We start from the raw sequence: 15414 nt of genomic DNA, 5'->3' as shown, positions 1-15414 counted from the left end.
GGGAAGTGGCTCACCACCTGCTTGTTATGTGAGGCATATTGTCTCAGTTGGGGGAGGGGGGGGGGGGTTTGCTGGGAAAAGAAACATAAAAAGCATAAATGATAGGAATGTTCTGGAATGTGAGGGGGGATATGGCAAGATATTAAAAAAAAGGTTTGTAAGCTCGATTTCATTGGTTTGCAAGAAATTACCAAAACTGGTCTCTCCAAGAATGAATTATATAATCTTTCTGCTGGAAGGGATTTTACTTGGGTTTGGACTGCTCCTAGAGGCAAATCTGGAGGCATTTTAGTTGGTGTTAGTAATGATGTCTATTGATGTTGTTCAGGTAGAAAAGGGGACTTATTGTGTGAGACCGGTGTTGTTTGATAAACTTGCTAAATTCCATTGGAACCTAGTGACTGTTTATGGAGATGCGCAAAATGATGGAAAAGCAGCTTATTTAGTTGAATTATCTAGAATTTACCATGACAATCCAATTCCCTGTGTGATTGGGGGAGAGTTCAATATAATCAGATCTAGTGCTGACAAAAACAAGCCCACTGATATTGATCACTTAAGCTTTGTGTTTAATGCAATTATTGAACAAGGTGGTCCGAGGGAGCTCCCCTGGATGCTAGAAACTATACCTGGGTAACAATCTCCCCAATCCTACTTATGAGAAGCTAGATAGAATATTGATCTGCCCTGACCGGAGGAAAAATATCCCCTGGCCATGGTACAAGCCTTAGAAAGGGTGGTGCCTGATCATACTCCTCTTATCCTTGATACTGGGGCTTACTCCTCTTTCCCCCGTATCTTTAGGTGGAGGAAAACAGTTCTGTCAGTGAGCACATACTCAAAATGCCTGGGTTGCACAACCACCTGTCCCAGCTGGACATTAACCTCCCGGACGAGGCGGTGATTGACAGAATCCTCCAGTCGCTCCCACCGAGCTACAAGAGCTTTGTGATGAACTACAATATGCAGGGGATGGTGAAAACTATTCCTGAAGTATTTTCAATGCTGAAGTCAGCAGAGGTAGAAATCAAGAAAGAACATCAAGTGTTGATGGTCAATAAAACCACCAAGTTCAAAAAGGGCAAGGGTAAGAAGAACTTCAAGAAGGACGACAAAGATGTTGCCGCGCCCGGTAAGCTAGTTGCCGGGAAGAAGTCAAAAAATGGACCCAAGCCTGAGACTGAGTGCTTTTATTGCAAAGGGAAGGGTCACTGGAAGCGGAACTGCCCCAAATACTTAGCGGACAAGAAGGCCGGCAACACTAAAGGTATATTTGATATACATGTAATTGATGTGTACCTTACCAGTACTCGTAGTAACTCCGGGGTATTTGATACCGGTGTCGTTGCTCACATTTGTAACTCACAACAGGAGCTGCGGAATAAGCGGAGACTGGCGAAGGACGAGGTGACGATGCGCGTCGGGAATGGTTCCAAGGTCGATGTGATCGCCGTCGGCACGCTACCTCTACATTTACCTACGGGATTAGTTTTAAACCTCAATAATTGTTATTTAGTGCCAAGTTTGAGCATGAACATTGTATCTGGATCTCGTTTAATGCGGGATGGCTACTCATTTAAATCCGAGAATAATGGTTGTTCTATTTATATGAGAGATATGTTTTATGGTCATGCCCCGATGGTCAATGGTTTATTCTTAATGAATCTCGAACGTAATGTTACACATATTCATAGTGTGAATACCAAAAGATGTAAAATTGATAACGGTAGTCCCACATACTTGTGGCACTGCCGCCTTGGTCACATTGGTGTCAAGCGCATGAAGAAGCTCCATGCTGATGGACTTTTAGAGTCTCTCAATTATGAATCATTTGACACATGCGAACCATGCCTCATGGGCAAAATGACCAAGACTCCGTTCTCCGGAACAATGGAGCGAGCAACCAACTTATTGGAAATCATATATACTGATGTGTGTGGTCCAATGAGCGTTGAGGCTTTCGGAGGATATCGTTATGTTCTCACTCTCACTGATGACTTAAGTAGATATGGGTATGTCTACTTGATGAAACACAAGTCTGAGACCTTTGAAAAGTTCAAGGAATTTTAGAATGAAGTAGAGAATCAACATGATCGAAAAATAAAGTTCTTACGATCAGATCGTGGAGGAGAATATTTAAGTCACGAATTTGATACGCACTTAAGAAAATGTGGAATCATTTCACAAATCACGCCGCCTGGAACACCTCAGCGTAACGGTGTGTACAAACATCGTAATCGCACTCTATTGGATATGGTGCGATCTATGATGTCTCTTACCGATTTACCGCTATCATTTTGGGGATACGCTCTAGAGACAACTACATTCACTTTAAATAGGGCTCCGTCTAAACCCGTTGAGACGACACCGTATGAATTATGGTTTGGAAAGAAACCTAAGCTGTCGTTTCTAAAAGTTTGGGGATGCGATGCTTATATCAAGAAACTTCAACCTGAAAAGCTCAAACCCAAGTCGGAAAAATGCGTCTTCATAAGATACCCTAAGGAAACCATTGGGTATACCTTCTACTTAAGATCCGAGGGCAAGATCTTTGTTGCCAAGAACGGATCCTTTCTGGAAAAAGAGTTTCTCTCGAAAGAAGTAAGTGGGAGGAAAGTAGAACTCGATGAAGTACTACCTCTTGAACCGGAAAGTAGTGCAGCTCAGGAAAATGTTCCTGTGGTGCCTGCATCGACTGGAGAGGAAATTAATGATGATGATCAAGGTACTTCGGATCAAGTTGCTACTAAACTTTGTAGGTCCACAAGGACACATGCCACACCAGAGTGGTATGGCAACCCTGTCCTGGAAATCATGTTGTTAGACAACGGTGAACCTTCGAACTATGAAGAAGCAATGGCGGGCCCAGATTCCAACAAATGGCTTGAAGCCATGCAATCCGAGATAGAATCCATGTATGAAAACAAAGTATGGACTTTGACAGACTTGCCCGATGATCGGCGAGCGATAGAAAACAAATGGATCTTTAAGAAGAAGACAGACGCGGATGGTAATGTTACCATCTATAAAGCTCGACTTGTCACTAAGGGTTATCGGCAAGTTCAAGGGGTTGACTATGATGAGACTTTCTCTCCCGTAGCGAAGCTGAAGTCCGTACGAATCATGTTAGCAATTGCCGCATACTATGATTATGAGATATGGCAGATGGACGTCAAAACGGCATTCCTTAACGGCTATCTTAAGGAAGAACTGTATATGATGCAGCCGGAGAGTTTTGTCGATCCTAAGAATGCTAACAAGGTATGCAAGCTCCAGCGATCCATTTATGGGCTGGTGCAAGCATCTCGGAGTTGGAACATTCGCTTTGATGAGATGATCAAAGCGTTTGGGTTTATGCAGACTTATGGAGAAGCCTGCGTTTACAAGAAAGTGAGTGGGAGCTCTGTAGCATTTCTCATATTATATGTAGATGACATACTTTTGATGGGAAATGATATAGAACTTTTGGACAACATTAAGGCCTACTTGAATAAGTGTTTTTCAATGAAGGACCTTGGAGAAGCTGCTTACATATTAGGCATCAAGATCTATAGGGATAGATCGAGACGCCTCATAGGTATTTCACAAAGCACATACCTTGATAAGATTTTGAAGAAGTTCAAAATGGATCAGTCCAAGCAAGGGTTCTTGCCTGTATTGCAAGGTGTGAGATTGAGCTAGGCTCAATGCCCGACCACGGCAAAAGATAAAGAAGAGATGAGTGTCATCCTCTATGCCTCGGCCATAGGATCTATTATGTATGCCATGCTGTGTACCAGACCTGATGTAAACCTTGCCGTAAGTTTGGTAGGAAGGTATCAAAGTAATCCCGGCAAGGAACACTGGACAGCGGTCAAGAATATCCTGAAGTACCTGAAAAGGACAAAGGACATGTTTCTTGTTTATGGAGGTGACGAAGAGCTCGTCGTAAAGGATTACGTCGATGCTAGATTCGACACAGATCTGGATGACTCTAAGTCACAAACCGGATACGTGTATATGTTGAATCATGGAGCAGTAAGCTGGTGCAGTTGCAAGCAGAGCGTCGTGGCGGGATCTACATGTGAAGCGGAATACATGGCAGCCTCGGAGGCGGCGCATGAAGCAATATGGATGAAGGAGTTCATCACCGACCTAGGAGTCATACCCAATGCGTCGGGGCCAATCTCTCTCTTCTGTGACAACACTGGAGCTATTGCCCTTGCCAAGGAGCCCGGGTTTCACAAGAAGACCAGGCACATCAAGCGTCGTTTCAACCCCATCCGTGAAAATGTTCAAGATGGAGACATAGATATTTGCAAAGTACATATGGATCTGAATGTCGCAGATCCATTGACTAAACCTCTTCCGCGAGCAAAACATGATCAACACCAGAACTCTATGGGTGTTCGATTCATCACAATGTAACTAGATTATTGACTCTAGTGCAAGTGAGAGACTATTGGAAATATGCCCTAGAGGCAATAATAAAAGGATTATTATTATATTTCCTTGTTCATGATAATTGTCTTTTATTCATGCTATAATTATATTATCCGGAAATCATAATACACGTGTGAATACTTAGACCACAACATGTCCCTAGTGAGCCTCTAGTTGACTAGCTTGTTGATCAACAGATAGTCATGGTTTCCTGACTATGGACATTGGATGTCATTGATAACGGGATCACATCATTAGGAGAATGATGTGATGGACAAGACCCAATCCTAAGCATAGCACAAATATCGTGTAGTTCGTTTGCTAGAGCTTTTCCAATGTCAAGTATCTTTTCCTTAGACCATGAGATCGTGTAACTCCCGGATACCGTAGGAGTGCTTTGGGTGTACCAAACGTCACAACGTAACTGGGTGACTATAAAGGTGCACTACAGGTATCTCCGAAAGTGTCTGTTGGGTTGACACGGATCGAGACTGGGATTTGTCACTCTGTATGACGGAGAGGTATCTCTGGGCCCACTCGGTAATGCATCATCATAATAAGCTCAAAGTGACCAAGTGTATGGTCACGGGATCATGCATTACGGTACGAGTAAAGTGACTTGCCGGTAACGAGATTGAACGAGGTATTGGGATACCGACGATCGAATCTCGGGCAAGTAACGTACCGATTGACAAAGGGAATTGTATACGGGGTTGCTTAAATCCTCGACATCGTGGTTCATCCAATGAGATCATCGAGGAGCATGTGGGAGCCAACATGGGTATCCAGATGTTGGGTTTCGTAGTAATTTCAAAAAAATTCCTACGCACACGCAAGATCATGTGATGCATAGCAACGAGGGGAGAGTATTGTCTATGTACCCAACGCAGACCGACTGCGGAAGCGATGACACGACGTAGAGGAAGTAGTCGTACGTCTTCTCGATCCAACTGATCAAGCACCGAAACTACGGCACCTCCGAGTTCGAGCACACGTTCAGCTCGATGACGATCCCCGGACTCCGATCCAGCAAAGTGTCGGGGAAGAGTTTCGTCAGCACGACGGCGTGGTGACGATCTTGATGAACTACAGCAGCAGGGCTTCGCCTAAACTCCGCTACAGTATTATCGAGGAATATGGTGGCAGGGGGCACCGCACACGGCTAAGGAATCGATCACGTGGATCAACTTGTGTCAACTTGTGTGTTTAGAGGTGCCCCTGCCTCCGTATATAAAGGAGCCAAAGGGGGAGGGTGCGCCGGCCAAGAGGGGGAGGCGCAGGAGGAGTCCTACTCCTACCGGGAGTAGGACTCCCCCCCAATCCTATTCCAACTAGGATTCCCAAGGGGGGAAGAGGGAGAGGGGTGGCCGGCCACCTCTCCTAGTCCTAATAGGACTAGGGGAAGGGGGGAGGCGCGCAGCCCCCTTGGGCTGCCCCTTTCTCCTTTCCACTAAGGCCCATGATGGCCCATATGGTTCCCGGGGGGTTCCGGTAACCCTCCCGGTATTCCGGTAAAATCCCGATTTCACCCGGAACACTTCCGATATCCAAATATAGGCTTCCAATATATCAATCTTTACGTCTCGACCATTTCGAGACTCCTCTTCATGTCCGTGATCACATCGGGGACTCCGAACAACCTTCGGTACATCAAAATACATAAACTCATAATATAACTGTCATCGTAACCTTAAGCGTGCGGACCCTACGGGTTCGAGAACAATGTAGACATGACCGAGACACGTCTCTGGTCAATAACCAATAGCGGGACCTGGATGCCCATATTGGCTCCTACATATTCTACGAAGATCTTTATCGGTCAGACCGCATAACAACATACGTTGTTCCCTTTGTTATCGGTATGTTACTTGCCCGAGATTCGATCGTCGGTATCCAATACCTAGTTCAATCTCGTTACTGGCAAGTCTCTTTACTCGTTCTGTAATACATCATCTCACAACTAACATATTAGTTGTAATGCTTGCAAGGCTTATGTGATGTGTATTACCGAGAGGGCCCAGAGATACCTCTCCGACAATCGGAGTGACAAATCCTAATCTTGAAATACGCCAACCCAACATCGACCATTGGAGACACCTGTAGTACTCCTTTATAATCACCCAGTTACGTTGTGACGTTTGGTAGTACCCAAAGTGTTCCTCCGGTAAACGGGAGTTGCATAATCTCATAGTCATAGGAACATGTATAAGTCATGAAGAAAGCAATAGCAACATACTAAACGATCGGGAGCTAAGCTAATGGAATGGGTCATGTCAATCAGATCATTCTACTAATGATGTGACCTCGTTAATCAAATAACAACTCATTGTTCATGGTTAGGAAACATAACCATCTTTGATTAACGAGCTAGTCAAGTAGAGGCATACTAGTGACACTTTGTTTGTCTATGTATTCACACATGTATTATGTTTCCGGTAAATACAATTCTAGCATGAATAATAAACATTTATGATGATTATAAGGAAATAAATAATAACTTTATTATTGCCTCTAGGGCATATTTCCTTCAGTCTCCCACTTGCACTAGAGTCAATAATCTAGATTACACTGTAATGATTCTAACACCCATGGAGCTTTGGTGCTGATCATGTTTTGCTCGTGGAAGAGGCTTAGTCAACGGGTCTGCAACATTCAGATCCGTATGTATCTTGCAAATCTCTATGTCTCCCACCTGGACTAGATCCCGGATGGAGTTGAAGCGTCTCTTGATGTGTTTGGTCCTTTTGTGAAATCTGGATTCCTTTGCCAAGGCAATTGCACCAGTATTGTCACAAAAGATTTTCATTGGACCCGATGCACTAGGTATGACACCTAGATCGGATATGAACTCCTTCATCCAGACTCCTTCATTTGCTGCTTCCGAAGCAGCTATGTATTCTGCTTCACATGTAGATCCCGCTACGACGCTTTGTTTAGAACTGCACCAACTGACAGCTCCACCGTTTAATGTAAACACGTATCCGGTTTGCGATTTAGAATCGTCCGGATCAGTGTCAAAGCTTGCATCAACGTAACCTTTTACGATGAGCTCTTTGTCACCTCCATATACGAGAAACATATCCTTAGTCCTTTTCAGGTATTTCAGGATGTTCTTGACCGCTGTCCAGTGATCCACTCCTGGATTACTTTGGTACCTCCCTGCTAAACTTATAGCAAGGCACACATCAGGTCTGGTACACAGCATTGCATACATGATAGAGCCTATGGCTGATGCATAGGGAACATCTTTCATATTCTCTCTATCAGTGGTCGGGCATTGAGTCTTACTCAATTTCACACCTTGTAATACAGGCAAGAATCCTTTCTTTGCTTGATCCATTTTGAATTTCTTCAAAATCTTGTCAAGGTATGTGCTTTGTGAAAGTCCAATTAAGCGTCTTGATCTATCTCTATAGATCTTAATGCCTAATATGTAAGCAGCTTCACCGAGGTCTTTCATTGAAAAACTTTTATTCAAGTATCCCTTTATGCTATCCAGAAATTCTATATCATTTCCAATCAGTAATATGTCATCCACATATAATATCAGAAATGCTACAGAGCTCCCACTCACTTTCTTGTAAATACAGGCTTCTCCGAAAGTCTGTATAAAACCAAATGCTTTGATCACACTATCAAAACGTTTATTCCAACTCCGAGAGGCTTGCACCAGTCCATAAATGGATCGCTGGAGCTTGCACACTTTGTTAGCTCCATTTGGATCGACAAAACCTTCTGGTTGCATCATATACAACTCTTCTTCCAGAAATCCATTCAGGAATGCAGTTTTGACATCCATTTGCCAAATTTCATAATCATAAAATGCGGCAATTGCTAACATGATTCGGACGGACTTAAGCATCGCTACGGGTGAGAAGGTCTCATCGTAGTCAATCCCTTGAACTTGCCGAAAACCTTTTTGCGACAAGTCGAGCTTTGTAGACAGTAACATTACCATCAGCGTCAGTCTTCTTCTTAAAGATCCATTTATTCTCAATTGCTTGCCGATCATCGGGCAAGTCAACCAAAGTCCATACTTTGTTCTCATACATGGATCCCATCTCAGATTTCATGGCTTCAAGCCACTTTGCGGAATCTGGGCTCACCATCGCTTCTTCATAGTTCGTAGGTTCATCATGATCTAGTAGCATGACCTCCAGAACAGGATTACCGTACCACTCTGGTGCGGATCTTACTCTGGTTGATCTACGAGGTTCAGCAGTATCTTGATCTGAAGTTTCATGATCATTATCATTGGCTTCCTCACTAACTGGTGTAGGTGTCACTGAAACAGTTTTCTGTGATGAACTACTTTCCAGTAAGGGAGCGGGTACAGTTACCTCATCAAGTTCTACTTTCCTCCCACTCACTTCTTTCGAGAGAAACTCTTTCTCTAGAAATGATCCATTCTTAGCAACGAATGTCTTGCCTTCGGATCTGTGATAGAAGGTGTACCCAACAGTTTCCTTTGGGTATCCTATGAAGACACATTTCTCCGATTTGGGTTCGAGCTTATCAGGTTGAAGCTTTTTCACATAAGCATCGCAGCCCCAAACTTTAAGAAACGACAACTTTGGTTTCTTGCCAAACCACAGTTCATAAGGCGTCGTCTCAACGGATTTTGATGGTGCCCTATTTAACGTGAATGCGGCCATCTCTAAAGCATATCCCCAAAAAGATAGCGGTAAATCAGTAAGAGACATCATAGATCGCACCATATCTAGTAAAGTACGATTACGACGTTCGGACACACCATTACGCTGTGGTGTTCCGGGTGGCGTGAGTTGCGAAACTATTCCACAGGTTTTCAAATGTACACCAAACTCGTAACTCAAATATTCTCCTCCACGATCAGATCGTAGAAACTTTATTTTCTTGTTACGATGATTTTCAACTTCACTCTGAAATTCTTTGAACTTTTCAAATGTTTCAGACTTATGTTTCATTAAGTAGATATACCCATATCTGCTTAAATCATCTGTGAAGGTGAGAAAATAACGATATCCGCCACGAGCCTCAATATTCATCGGGCCACATACATCGGTATGTATGATTTCCAACAAATCTGTTGCTCTCTCCATAGTACCGGAGAACGGTGTTTTAGTCATCTTGCCCATGAGGCACGGTTCGCAAGTACCAAGTGATTCATAATCAAATGGTTCCAAAAGTCCATCAGCATGGAGTTTCTTCATGCGCTTTATACCGATATGACCTAAACGACAGTGCCACAAGTAAGTTGCACTTTCATTATCAACTCTGCATCTTTTGGCTTCAATATTATGAATATGTGTATTACTACTATCAGATTCAATAAGAATAGACCACTCTTCAAGGGTGCATGACCATAAAAGATATTACTCATATAAATAGAACAACCATTATTCTCTGATTTAAATGAATAACCGTCTCGCATTAAACAAGATCCAGATATAATGTTCATGCTCAACGCTGGCACCAAATAACAATTATTTAGGTCTAATATTAATCCCGAAGGTAGATGTAGAGGTAGCGTGCCGACTGCGATCACATCGACTTTGGAACCGTTTCCCACGCGCATCGTCACCTCGTCCTTTGCCAGTGCCCGCTTATTCCGTAGTCCCTGTTTCGAGTTGCAAATATTAGCAACAGAACCAGTATCAAATACCCAGGTGCTACTGCGAGCTCTAGTAAGGTACACATCAATAACATGTATATCACATATACCTTTGTTCACCTTGCCATCCTTTTTATCCGCCAAATACTTGGGGCAGTTCCGCTTCCAGTGACCAGTCTGCTTGCAGTAGAAGCACTCAGTTTCAGGCTTAGGTCCAGACTTGGGTTTCTTCTCTTGAACAGCAACTTGCTTGCCGTTCTTCTTGAAGTTCCCCTTTTTCTTCCCTTTGCCCTTTTTCTTGAAACTAGTGGTCTTGTTAACCATCAACACTTGATGCTCCTTCTTGATTTCTACCTCCGCAGCTTTCAGCATTGCGAAGAGCTCGGGAATAGTCTTGTTCATCCCTTGCATATTATAGTTCATCACGAAGCTCTTGTAGCTTGGTGGCAGTGATTGGAGAATTCTGTCAATGACGCAATCATCCGGAAGATTAACTCCCAATTGAATCAAGTGATTATTATACCCAGACATTTTGAGTATATGCTCACTGACAGAACTGTTCTCCTCCATCTTGCAGCTATAGAACTTATTGGAGACTTCATATCTCTCAATTCGGGCATTTGCTTGAAATATTAACTTCAACTCCTAGAACATCTCATATGCTCCATGACGTTCAAAACGTCGTTGAAGTCCCGATTCTAAGCCGTAAAGCATGGCACACTGAACTATCGAGTAGTCATCAGCTTTGCTCTGCCAGACGTTCATAACATCTGGTGTTGCTCCAGCAGCAGGCCTGGCACCCAGCGGTGCTTCCAGGACGTAATTTTTCTGTGCAGCAATGAGGATAATCCTCAAGTTACGGACCCAGTCCGTGTAATTGCTACCATCATCTTTCAACTTTGCTTTCTCAAGGAACGCATTAAAATTCAACAGAACAACAGCACGAGCCATCTATCTACAATCAACATAAACAAGCAAGATACTATCAGGTACTAAGTTCATGATAAATTTAAGTTCAATTAATCATATTATTTAAGAACTCCCACTTAGATAGACATCCCTCTAATCCTCTAAGTGATTACGTGATCCAAATCAACTAAACCATGACCGATCATCACGTGAGATGGAGTAGTTTTCAATGGTGAACATCGTTATGTTGATCATATCTACTATATGATTCACGCTCGACCTTTCGGTCTCCGTGTTCCGAGGCCATATCTGCATATGCTAGGCTCGTCAAGTTTAACCTGAGTATTCTGCGTGTGCAAAACTGGCTTGCACCCGTTGTAGATGGACGTAGAGCTTATCACACCCGATCATCACGTGGTGTCTGGGCACGACGAACTTTGGCAACGGTGCATACTCAGGGAGAACACTTCTTGATAATTTAGTGAGAGATCATCTTATAGTGCTACCGTCAATCAAAGCAAGATAAGATGCATAAAAGGATAAACATCACATGCAATCAATATAAGTGATATGATATGGTCATCATCATCTTGTGCTTGTGATCTCCATCTCCGAAGCACCGTCATGATCACCATCGTCACCGGCGCGACACCTTGATCTCCATCGTAGCATCGTTGTCGTCTCGCCAATCTTATGCTTCCACGACTATCACTACCGTTTAGTAATAAAGTAAAGCATTACATCGCGATTGCATTGCATACAATAAAGCGACAACCATATGGCTCCTGCCAGTTGCCGATAACTCGGTTACAAAACATGATCATCTCATACAATAAAATTCAGCATCATGCTTTGACCATATCACATCACAACATGCCCTGCAAAAACAAGTTAGACGTCCTCTACTTTGTTGTTGCTTGTTTTACGTGGCTGCTACGGGCTTAAGTAAGAACCAATCTCACCTACGCATCAAAACCACAACGATAGTTTGTCAAATAGACTCCGTTTTAACCTTCGCAAGGACCGGGCGTAGCCATACTTGGTTCAACTAAAGTTGGAGAGACAGTCGCTCGCAAGCCATCTCTGTGCAAAGCACGTCGAGGGAACCGGTCTCGCGTAAGCGTACGCGTAAGGTTGGTCTGGGTCGTCTCGTCCAACAATACCGCCGAACCAAAATATGACATGCTGGTAGGCAGTATGACTTATATCGTCCACAACTCACTTGTGTTCTACTCGTGCATATAACATCAACATCAATAACCTGGCTCTGATACCACTGTTGGGTTTCGTAGTAATTTCAAAAATTTTCCTACGCACACGCAAGATCATGTGATGCATAGCAACGAGGGGAGAGTATTGTCTACGTACCCAACGCAGACCGACTGTGGAAGCGATGACACGACGTAGAGGAAGTAGTCGTACGTCTTCTCGATCCAACTGATCAAGCACCGAAACTACGGCACCTCCGAGTTCGAGCACACGTTCAGCTCAATGACGATCCTCGGACTCCGATCCAGCAAAGTGTCGGGGAAGAGTTTCGTCAGCACGACGGCGTGGTGACGATCTTGATGAACTACAGCAGCAGGGCTTCGCCTAAACTCCGCTACAGTATTATCGAGGAATATGGTGGCAGGGGGCACCACACACGGCTAAGGAATCGATCACGTGGATCAACTTGTGTCAACTTGTGTGTTTAGAGGTGCCCCTGCCTCCGTATATAAAGGAGCCAAAGGGGGAGGGTGCGCCGGCCAAGAGGGGGAGGCGCAGGAGGAGTCCTACTCCTACCGGGAGTAGGACTCCCCCCCAATCCTATTCCAACTAGGATTCCCAAGGGGGAAAGAGGGAGAGGGGTGGCCGGCCACCTCTCCTAGTCCTAATAGGACTAGGGGAAGGGGGGAGGCGCGCAGCCCCCTTGGGCTGCCCCTTTCTCCTTTCCACTAAGGCCCATGATGGCCCATATGGTTCCCGGGGGGTTCCGGTAACCCTCCCGGTATTCCGGTAAAATCCCGATTTCACCCGGAACACTTCTGATATCCAAATATAGGCTTCCAATATATCAATCTTTACGTCTCGACCATTTTGAGACTCCTCGTCATGTCCGTGATCACATCCGGGACTCCGAACAACCTTCGGTACATCAAAATACATAAACTCATAATATAACTGTCATCGTAACCTTAAGCGTGCGGACCCTACGGGTTCGAGAACAATGTAGACATGACCGAGACACGTCTCTGGTCAATAACCAATAGCGGGACCTAGATGCCCATATTGGCTCCTACATATTCTACGAAGATCTTTATCGGTCAGACCGCATAACAACATACGTTGTTCCCTTTGTTATCGGTATGTTACTTGCCCGAGATTCGATCGTCGGTATCCAATACCTAGTTCAATCTCGTTACTGGCAAGTCTCTTTACTCGTTCTGTAATACATCATCTCACAACTAACATATTAGTTGTAATGCTTGCAAGGCTTATGTGATGTGTATTACCGAGAGGGCCCAGAGATACCTCTCCGACAATCGGAGTGACAAATCCTAATCTTGAAATACGCCAACCCAACATCGACCATTGGAGACACCTGTAGTACTCCTTTATAATCACCCAGTTACGTTGTGACGTTTGGTAGTACCCAAAGTGTTCCTCCGGTAAACGGGAGTTGCATAATCTCATAGTCATAGGAACATGTATAAGTCATGAAGAAAGCAATAGCAACATACTAAACGATCGGGTGCTAAGCTAATGGAATGGGTCATGTCAATCAGATCATTCTACTAATGATGTGACCTCGTTAATCAAATAACAACTCGTTGTTCATGGTTAGGAAACATAACCATCTTTGATTAACGAGCTAGTCAAGTAGAGGCATACTAGTGACACTTTGTTTGTCTATGTATTCACACATGTATTATGTTTCCGGTAAATACAATTCTAGCATGAATAATAAACATTTATCATGATTATAAGGAAATAAATAATAACTTTATTATTGCCTCTAGGGCATATTTCCTTCACCAGATCCCGCTGTTGGTTATTGACCGGAGAGCCGTCTCGGTCATGTCTGCATGTCTCCCGAACCCGTAGGGTCTACACACTTAAGGTTAGGTGACGCTAGGGTTGTATGAATATGAGTATGCAGCAAACCGAAAGTTGTTCGGAGTCCCGGATGAGATCCCGGACGTCACAAGGAGTTCCAGAATGGTCCGGAGGTAAAGAATTATATATAGGAAGTGCAGTTTCGGCCATCGGGAGAGTTTCGGGGGTCACCGGTATTGTACCGGAACCACCGGAAGGGTCCCGAGGGTCCACCGGGTGGGGCCACCTATCCTGGAGGGCCCCATGGGCTGAAGTGGGAGGGGAACCAGCCCCTAGTGGGCTGGTGCACCCCTCCTGGGCCCCCCTCTGCGCCTAGGGTTGGGAACCCTAGGGGAGGGGGCGCCTCCACTTGCCTTGGGGGGCACTCCACCCCCTTGGCCGCCCCCCTAGAGATCCCATCTCTAGGGCCGGCGCCCCCCTGGGGTCCCTATATAAAGAGGGGGGTGGGAGGGCAGCCGCACCCAACACCCTGGCGCCTCCCTGCCCTCCCTGCTACACCTCCTCCTCTTGCAGAAGCTCGGCGAAGCCCTGCCGGAGCCCTGCTGCATCCACCACCACGCCGTTGTGCTGCTGGATCTTCATCAACCTCTCCTTCCCCCTTGCTGGATCAAGAAGGAGGAGACGTCACGCTGACCGTACGTGTGTTGAACGCGGAGGTGCCGTCCGTTCGGCGCTAGGATCTCCGGTGATTTGGATCACGACGAGAACGACTCCCTCAACCCCGTTCTCTTGAACGCTTCCGCACGCGATCTACAAGGGTATGTAGATGCATCTCTCTCTCTCGTTTCTAGATGAACTCATAGATTGATCTTGGTGAACGTAGGAAAAAATTTATTTTATGCAACGTTCCCCAACAATATCTCCCACTCAAACTGCTTTTGTTAAGAGGAAATATATTATGGAATGGATTATGATTCTTAATGAAGCCCTCAACACAACTCATGTAAAAAAACAAAGTGCTATGCTATTTAAGGTGGATTTTGGAAAAGCATACGATAAGATCAAATGGCCATTTGTGCATAAAATGCTCACTCTAAAAAAATCCTGATAAATGGTGTAACTGGATTATGCACACTATGATTGGCAGGCAAGATGGAATTAAGGTAAATGATCAAAATGGAACATACTTTAAAACCTTTAAAGGGCTTAGACAATGTGACTCCCTATCACCATTACTTTTTGATTTGGCTGTTGATGCATTAGCCATTATTCTGGATAGAGCCAAGAGAGAAGGGTTTATTAAAGGGGTCCTAGTTGAGAGCATAGATGGAGGAGTTAATATGCTGCAGTATGCAAATGATATGATCTTCTTGCTGCAGGACAATGAAAGTGTGCTATGAATGTAAAGTTTATTCTAACGACTTTTGAACAGATGTATGTCTTGACCATTA

The sequence above is a fragment of the Triticum dicoccoides genome, chromosome 5B, assembly GCF_002162155.2.
Source record: "Triticum dicoccoides isolate Atlit2015 ecotype Zavitan chromosome 5B, WEW_v2.0, whole genome shotgun sequence".
In the NCBI taxonomy this organism is placed as follows: domain Eukaryota; kingdom Viridiplantae; phylum Streptophyta; class Magnoliopsida; order Poales; family Poaceae; genus Triticum; species Triticum dicoccoides.
Note: the sequence above shows the minus strand (reverse complement) of the source record.